Source organism: Esox lucius, chromosome 11, assembly GCF_011004845.1.
Source record: "Esox lucius isolate fEsoLuc1 chromosome 11, fEsoLuc1.pri, whole genome shotgun sequence".
Classification (NCBI taxonomy): Eukaryota; Metazoa; Chordata; class Actinopteri; order Esociformes; family Esocidae; genus Esox; species Esox lucius.
In genome coordinates, this window is record NC_047579.1 from 949,827 (window position 1) to 957,921 (window position 8,095).

Consider the following 8,095-nt stretch of genomic DNA (forward strand, 5'->3'; position numbering starts at 1 on the left):
CAAATACTATATATACAGTGCAAATACTATATATACAGTGGATATAAAAAGTCTACACACCCCTGTTAAAATGCCAGGTTTTTGTGATGTAAAAGAACGAGACAAAGATAAATCATGTCAGAACTTTTTCCACTGTTAATGTGACCTATAATGTGAACAATTCAATTGAAAAACAAATTGAAATCTTCGAGGGGGAAAAATTCAAACCTTACAATAACCTGCTTGCATAAGTGTGCACACCCTCTTATAACTGGGGATGTGGCTGTGTTCAGAATTAACCAATCACATTCAAACTCATGTTAAATAGAAGTCATTATACACCTGCCATCATTTAAAGTGACTCTGATTAATCACAAATAAAGATCAGCTGTTTCTCAGTTGCATCGCAGAGCAAAAGCCATGGTCTGCAGAGAGATTCCAAAGCATCAGAGGGATCTCATTGTTGAAAGATATCAGTCAGGAGAAGGGTACAAAATAATTTCCAAAGCATTAGATATACCATGGAACACAATAAAGAAAGTCATCATCAAGTGGAGAAAATATGGCACAACATTACCAAGAACTGGACGTCCCTCCAAAATTGATGAAAAGATGAGAAGGAGACTGGTCAGGGAGGCTTCCAAGAGGTCTACAGCAACATTAACCCTTGGTAGCCTATGGGGCTTTCGGCCGGATTTCACTACTGGGACATTTTGGGTCCTAGATTCATTTCTGTAACAGATACAACCTATTATGATGTATCCTGGTAATACCAACCCCTCTGGCTACAATAAAAACACATAAAAACAGACTTCTGGGTCACTATTTATAAAACTCATCTGTTTGAAAGGCAAAAAAAAAAAATTCTGAAAACATTTCTGCCATTCAGCATCAAGATTTTTTTTTAAAGCATTATGAGATTTTGTGTCAATGGTATTTCCTCATACTTTCATGCCTTTACTATCAAATTACACTGTAATTGGGTTGAAAATAATGAAATAATTATATAATAGAAGGTAAAAAATATAGGCACCCCCAAAAAATTGGGTTCTTCAACCTAGAAATGAAACACTATAACATGAAAGATTATAACCCAATATAACGGTTCCTTTAGGTGTAATGACACAAAACGCAAAAAGCACTAGATCGCTAGTTACGTTTGGACTTATATATTTTATAAACTCAGAAAAATTACCAACTTCTTCCCAAAAACTCAAGAACATCCCCATACTATTTTGACTAAATATTTATTTTTATATCTTATATATATAATACAAACGATGTTTTATGGTTCAAAACATCATATATAGTGATGTACACGCTTGTAATATTTATTCTAGTGTACACATGAGCCTTTCTAAGATGCATTGGCAATGTCGTTGCCTGGTGAAAAGTTCTCATAGCAACCCAAACTATACAACTATACAACCCATATTATACACGGACAACCCCAATTATACACGGAACGCTTCAGGAAAGTGGCTACAAATAATATACCATTGGATTCGGACAATTATGGTGAATCTATTTTTCGAAATATTTATGCAAATGAGCACTGTCCGCGGTATTGCGGATGTCGAATATGGATGGTTAAAGGAACTGCAGGAACTCCTGGCAAGTACTGGCTGTGTGCTACATGTGACAACAATCTCCTGTATTCTTCATATGAATGGGCTATGGGGTAGGGTGGCAAGACAGAAGCCTTTTCTTACAAAGAAAAACATCCAAGGCCGGCTGAAGTTTACAAAAACAAACATCAAGTCTCCCAAAAGCATGTGGGAAAATGTGTTATGGTCTGATGAAACCCAGGTTGAACTTTTTGGCCATAATTCCAAAAGGTATGTTTGGTGCAAAAACAACACTGCACATCACCCAAAAAACACCATACTGTGACAACTGCGCCCTTTGCTGCTTCACCTCCCCCTGCAGCAGACGGGCTCCAGCGTTCGACGTCACCGGCCTTCTGACACCACCGCCCATCTCATTATGCATTTCACCTGTGTCTTGTTTAGTGCACCTGGTTCTCATCCTCATCATTTGCCCCAGTATATATGTTCCCTCTGCTTCCCCTGTCTTTGTGTGTTATTGTCGCTCTCCGTTTGTAAGAGCACTGTTACGCTTTGCTACAATTAAACAGACTAATACCCATCGCCTTGGCCTCCTACTTCTCCTTCCTCAAAGCCATCACAGAATAACACACCTCAACAAAATATGGAGGAACAAGAAGCCGAAGGCGAGGCCGTTGTTGCGGAAGCAGTCAAGGTACACTCTACAATGCTGGCCAGCCTAGGCGCCGCAATGGAAACTGTGTTGAAAGCGGTACAGTGCCTAGAGCTGAGCCAGCAGAACCCCGCAGCACCGGCCGTCTTTCCGCCCCCCCCAGGTTGAGTCGCCCAGTGTGGGGGCGATGCACATTCCGCTGCCAAGAGACTACGACGGGAAGGCGGACCGCTGCCAGGGTTTTCATGGATAGGTCCTTCGCTCTACGTTCACACATTCCCCTTCAAGCCCTTGCCACCCCCCAACCTGTGAGAGCTTTGGACAACCGGCCACTAGGGTCGGGTTTGGTCACCCAATGCACTGTCCCTCTTTTTATGGTCACCGGTGGCCGACACAGTGAAACCATCTCCTTTCATGTTATCGACTCGCCCATGTTCCCTGTCGTTTTGGGTTTCCCCTGGTTGTCCTTACATGACCTTGTTATCTCCTGGTCTTGTCAGGTTCTTTTGGAGTGGTCGCGGAAGTGTCAAGGTAGGTGTTTGGGTGTTTCCGTTGGCTCGACCTCGGTGGAGAGTCCAGACAGTGCTCCCGCCGTTGCCAATTCCCCCCGAATACAGGGACTTGGCTGTGGTTTTTTCCAAGGCTAAGGCCACTGTATTACCGCCACACAGGCCGGGGGATTGTGCAATAGACCTCATTGACGGAGCCGCACTCCCTAAGGGTCACGTGTATCCACTGTCCCGTACCGAAACGGAGGCTATGGCCACGTACGTTAAGGAAGCGCTGGAACAGGGTTACATTAGGCCCTCCAAGTCACAGGTCTCCTCGAGTTTCTTTTTTGTGAAAAAGAAGGACGGTGGTTTGCGCCCGTGTATCGATTAACGAGCTCTGAACAAGATCACCATTCCGTTCCGCTACCCTCTCCCTTTAATCTCTGCGGAGGTGGAGAGGATGCACGGGGCCTGCTTTTTCACCAAATTAGACCTCAGGAGCGCCTACATCACTAGAGCGCAGCGTGCTGAACCCTCTCCGCCCACATGCCCTGAGGGTCGTACGTATGTACCGGCGTCTGTCCGCGACCGCCTCATCTACTGGGCGCATACGTCTCCCTCTTCCAGTCATCCTGGTATCGGACCAACGGTGCGCGCCCTGGCCGGTAAGTACTGGTGGCCCACATTAGCCAAGGACGTGAGGGTGTACGTCTCTTCCTGCTCGGTGTGCGCCCAGAGTAAGGCACCCGGACACCTGCCTATGGATAAGTTGCACCCCTTGCCCATTCCACAACGACCAGGGTCCCACCTATCGGTTGATTTCTTAACTGATCTCCCCCCTTCCCAGGGCCATACCACCATCCTGGTCGTTGTGGATCGGTTCTCGAAGTCCTGCCGCCTCTTGCCTCTGCCCGGCCTTCCTACTCCCCTACAGACCGCGGAGGCCCTATTCACACACGTCTTCCGGCACTATGGGGTGCCCGAGGACATTGTGTCTGACCGGGGCCCCCAGTTCACGTCCAGGGTGTGGAAGGCCTTTATGCAGCACCTGGGGATCTCGGTCAGCCTGACTTCGGGCTATCATCCCCAGTCCAATGGGCAGGTGGAACGTGTAAACCAGGAAGTGGGTCAGGTTCCTTCGGTCCTACTGCCAGGACCGGCCGGGGGAGTGGGCATAGTTCCTGCCTTGGGCGGAATACGCCCTCAACTCTCTGCACCACTCCTCCACGAACATGTCACCCTTCCAGTGCGTGCTGGGCTACCAGCCGCTTCTGGCACCCTGGACGCCGAGCCAGACCGGTACCCCTGCAGTGGATGACTGGTTCCGGCGTGCAGCGGGCACATGGGAGGCTGTGCAGGCTCGCCAAAAGATCTTTGCGAACCACCACCGCAGGGAGGCCCCGGGATATCGTCCGGGCGACCGGGTCTGGCTCTCGTCCAAGGACCTGCCCCTCCGCCTGCCCTGCCGGAAGCCTGAGGAGAGTCAACAAGGTGACCGATCGTTTACATCTTCCCCTCCGACTACCGTATTAACCCCTCATTTCATGTGTCTCTCCTCAGGCCAGTGGTGGCTGGTCCCCTTCAGGGGTGTGAGGTGGGGGAGGTTCCTCCCCCCCGTCTGGACATCGAAGGGGCCCCGGCGTACTCCGTCCGCTCCATCATTGACTCGAGGCGCCGGGCAGGGGGCCTCCAGTACCTCGTGGAGTGGGAGGGGTACAGCCCGGAGGAAAAGAGCTGGGTTCCGGTGAAGGACGTCCTGGCTCCCGCCCTCATACATGATTTCCATCGACGTTGCCCGGATCACCCTGCTCCTTGTCCCCCGGGTCGGCCCCGGTGTTGTCGCGCAGCTTGGGCCGTGCGTCAGAGGGAGGGTACTGTGACAACTGCGCCCTCTGCTGCTTCATCTCCCCCTGCAGCAGACAGGCGCCAGCGTTCGACGTCACCGGCCTTCTGACACCACCGCCCATCTCATTATGCATTTCACCTGTGTCTTGTTTAGTGCACCTGGTTCTCATCCTCATCATTCCCCCCAGTATATATGTTCCCTCTGCTTCCCCTGTCTTTGTGTGTCATTGTCGCTCTCCGTTTGTAAGAGCACTGTTATGCTTTGCTACAATTAAACAGACTAATATGCATCGCCTTGGCCTCCTACTTCTCCTTCCTCAAAGCCATCACACATACCCACAGTGATGCATGGTGGTGGCAGGATTATGCTTTGGGTCTGTTTTTCTTCAGCTGGAACTGAAGCCTTAGTCAGGGTGGAGGGAATTATGAACAGTTCCAAATACCAGGCAATGTTGGCACAGAACCTGCAGGCGTCCGTTTGAAAGCTGAAGATTAAGTTCACCTTTCAGCACGACAACGACCCAAAGCACACAACCAAATCCACAAAAGCATGGCCTGAAGAAGATTAACATTTTGGAATGGCCCAGCCTGAGCCCAGACTTTAATCCAATTGAACAACTGTGGGGTGATCTTGAAGAGTGCTGTGCACAGGAGATGTCCTCGCAATCTGACAGATTTAGAGCGCTTTTGCAGAGAAGAGTGGGCAAATATTCCCAATGTGCTGTAATAAATCAAAAGGTGCTTCAACAAAGTATTAGTTTAAGGGTGTGCACACTTATGCAACCAGGTTATTGTGAATTTTTTATTTTTCCCCCTCAAAGATTTCAGTTTGTTTTTCAATTGAATTGTTCATGTTATAGGTCACATTAAAGGTGGAAAATGTTCTGACATGATTCATCTTTCTCTCATTCTTTTACATCACAAGAACCTAGCATTTTAGCAGGGGTGTGTATACTTTTTATGCGAAAAAATTAAGAGACCACTCCTAACTTTTCTTAAATCAGCATCTCTATATTTATGGCAGCCATTCTATTTCAGTGTCAGTTAAATTCCAACACAGACACACCTTATTTTACTTAATGAGGTAGTGATTAGGTTATTACCTGAACCAAATCTAATTTAACGAGGAAAAGTGTAAAAACCACTGCTGTGGTCATCACTCTCCTCTTTCAAAAGGACCAGCTGGATGGCAAAAACAGTGCAAGTAGTATGTCAAAGGTAATTTGAATTTAAAAAAGAACTATTCAGCATGACAAAAGAGTTGAAAAGAACAGCTTTGAGTGAGGAAAATAAGGGTTCAATTCTGTCTTTACTGGCAGAGGGATACAGTGAGCGTCAGGTTGCTTCCATTCTGAAAGTTTCAAAGACGGTGGTTCGTAAGAATCTACAGACTGGTCGAGGGTGAAAATGTCTGTCCACTGACTGAGATGACTGGCAACTCTTTCAAATGTCACTCAACAATCGTAGGATGACGTCAAGTGACCTACAAAAAGAATAGCAAACAGCAGCTGGGGTGAAATGCACAGCGAGGACGGTTCGAAACAGGCTCCTAGGGGCGGAGCTGAAGTCGTGCAAAGCTAGAAAAAAGCCCTTCATCAATGAGAAGCAAAGAAGAATTGGTTTTTCCAGCAGGACAATGCTTCATGCCACACAGACAAGTCAATCCAAGTGAGGATGTAGGACAACCAGATCAAAGCTTGGTCATGGCCAGCCCAATCTCCAGACCTGAACCCCATTAAAAACCTCTGGAATTTCATCAAGAAGATGATGGATGGTCACAAGCCATCAAACAAAGCCGAGCTAATTGAATTTCTGTGCCAGGAGTGGAATAAAGTCACCCAACAGCAATGTGACAGACTGGTGGAGAGCATGCCATGTATAAAAATCTGGGTTATTCCACCAAATATAGATTTCTGAACTCTTTCTAAGTTAAAAAAATCTTATTTTATTGTTGAAAAATATGAATTTGTTTACAAATAACTGCATATTTGAGGTCTGAAAACAATACATATATTTTGGTTATTTTGACCCGTTGATGTTTTCTACAAATAAATAGTCTAAACAACAAAAATGTTTTTTACTCAAACACATACCTATGAATAGTAAAATCAGATAACTAATAATTTTTCAGTGACCAAACTTGTTTTTCCAGAGCTGTATGTATACACTCACCTAAAGGATTATTAGGAACACCTGTTCAATTTCTCATTAATGCAATTATCTAATCAACCAATCACATGGCAGTTGCTTCATTGCATTTAGGGGTGTGGTCCTGGTCAAGACAATCTCCTTAACTCCAAACTGAATGTCAGAATGGTAAAGAAAGGTGATTTAAGCAAATTTGAGCGTGGCATGGTTGTTGGTGCCAGAAGGGCCGGTCTGAGTATTTCACAATCTGCTCAGTTACTGGGATTTTCACGCACCACCATTTCTAGGGTTTACAAAGAATGGTGTGAAAAGGGAAAAACATCCAGTATGTGGCAGTCCTGTGGGCGAAAATGCCTTGTTGATGCTAGAGGTCAGAGGAGAATGGGCCGACTGATTCAAGCTGATAGAAAAGCAACTTTGACTGAAATAACCACTCGTTACAACCGAGGTATGCAGCAAAGCATTTGTGAAGCCACAACACGCACAACCTTGAGGCGGATGGGCTACAACAGCAGAAGACCCCACCAGGTACCACTCATCTCCACTACAAATAGGAAAAAGAGGCTACAATTTGCATGAGCTCACCAAAAGTGGACAGTTGAAGACTGGAAGAATGTTGCCTGGTCTGATGTGTCTCGATTTCTGTTGAGACATTCAGATGGTAGAGTCAGTATTTGGCGTAAACAGAATGAGAACATGGATCCATCATGCCTTGTTACCACTGTGCAGGCTGGTGGTGGTGGTGTAATGGTGTGGGGGATGTTTTATTGGCACACTTTAGGCCCCTTAGTGCCAATTGGGCATTGTTTAAATGCCACGGCCTACCTGAGCATTGTTTCTGACCATGTCCATCCATTTATGAACACCATGTACCCATCGTCTGATGGCTACTTCCAGCAGGATAATGCACCATGTCACAAAGCTCGAATCATTTCAAATTGGTTTCTTGAACATGACAATGAGTTCACTGAACTGAAATGGCCCCCACAGTCACCAGATCTCAACCCAATAGAGCATCTTTGGGATGTGGTGGAACGGGAGCTTCATGCCCTGGATGTGCATCCCACAAATCTCCACCAACTGCAAGATGCTATCCTATCAATATGGGCCACGTAGAATTAAGGCAGTTCTGAAGGCGAAAGGGGGTCAAACACAGTATTAGTATGGTGTTCCTAATAATCTTTAGGTGAGTGTAGGTTAACAATAAAACTTTAAAATCAGCCCTAACCCTAACAGGCAGCCAGTGTAAAGAGGCTAGTACTGGATGAATATGTTCAAATCTTTTAGTTCTAGTTAGGATTCTAGCAGCCGTGTGCAGCACTAATTTAAGTTTATTTATTGATTTATCAGGGTAACCGGAAAGAAAGTAATATAATCTAGAAGTAACAGAAGCATGGATTAGTTTTTCTGCA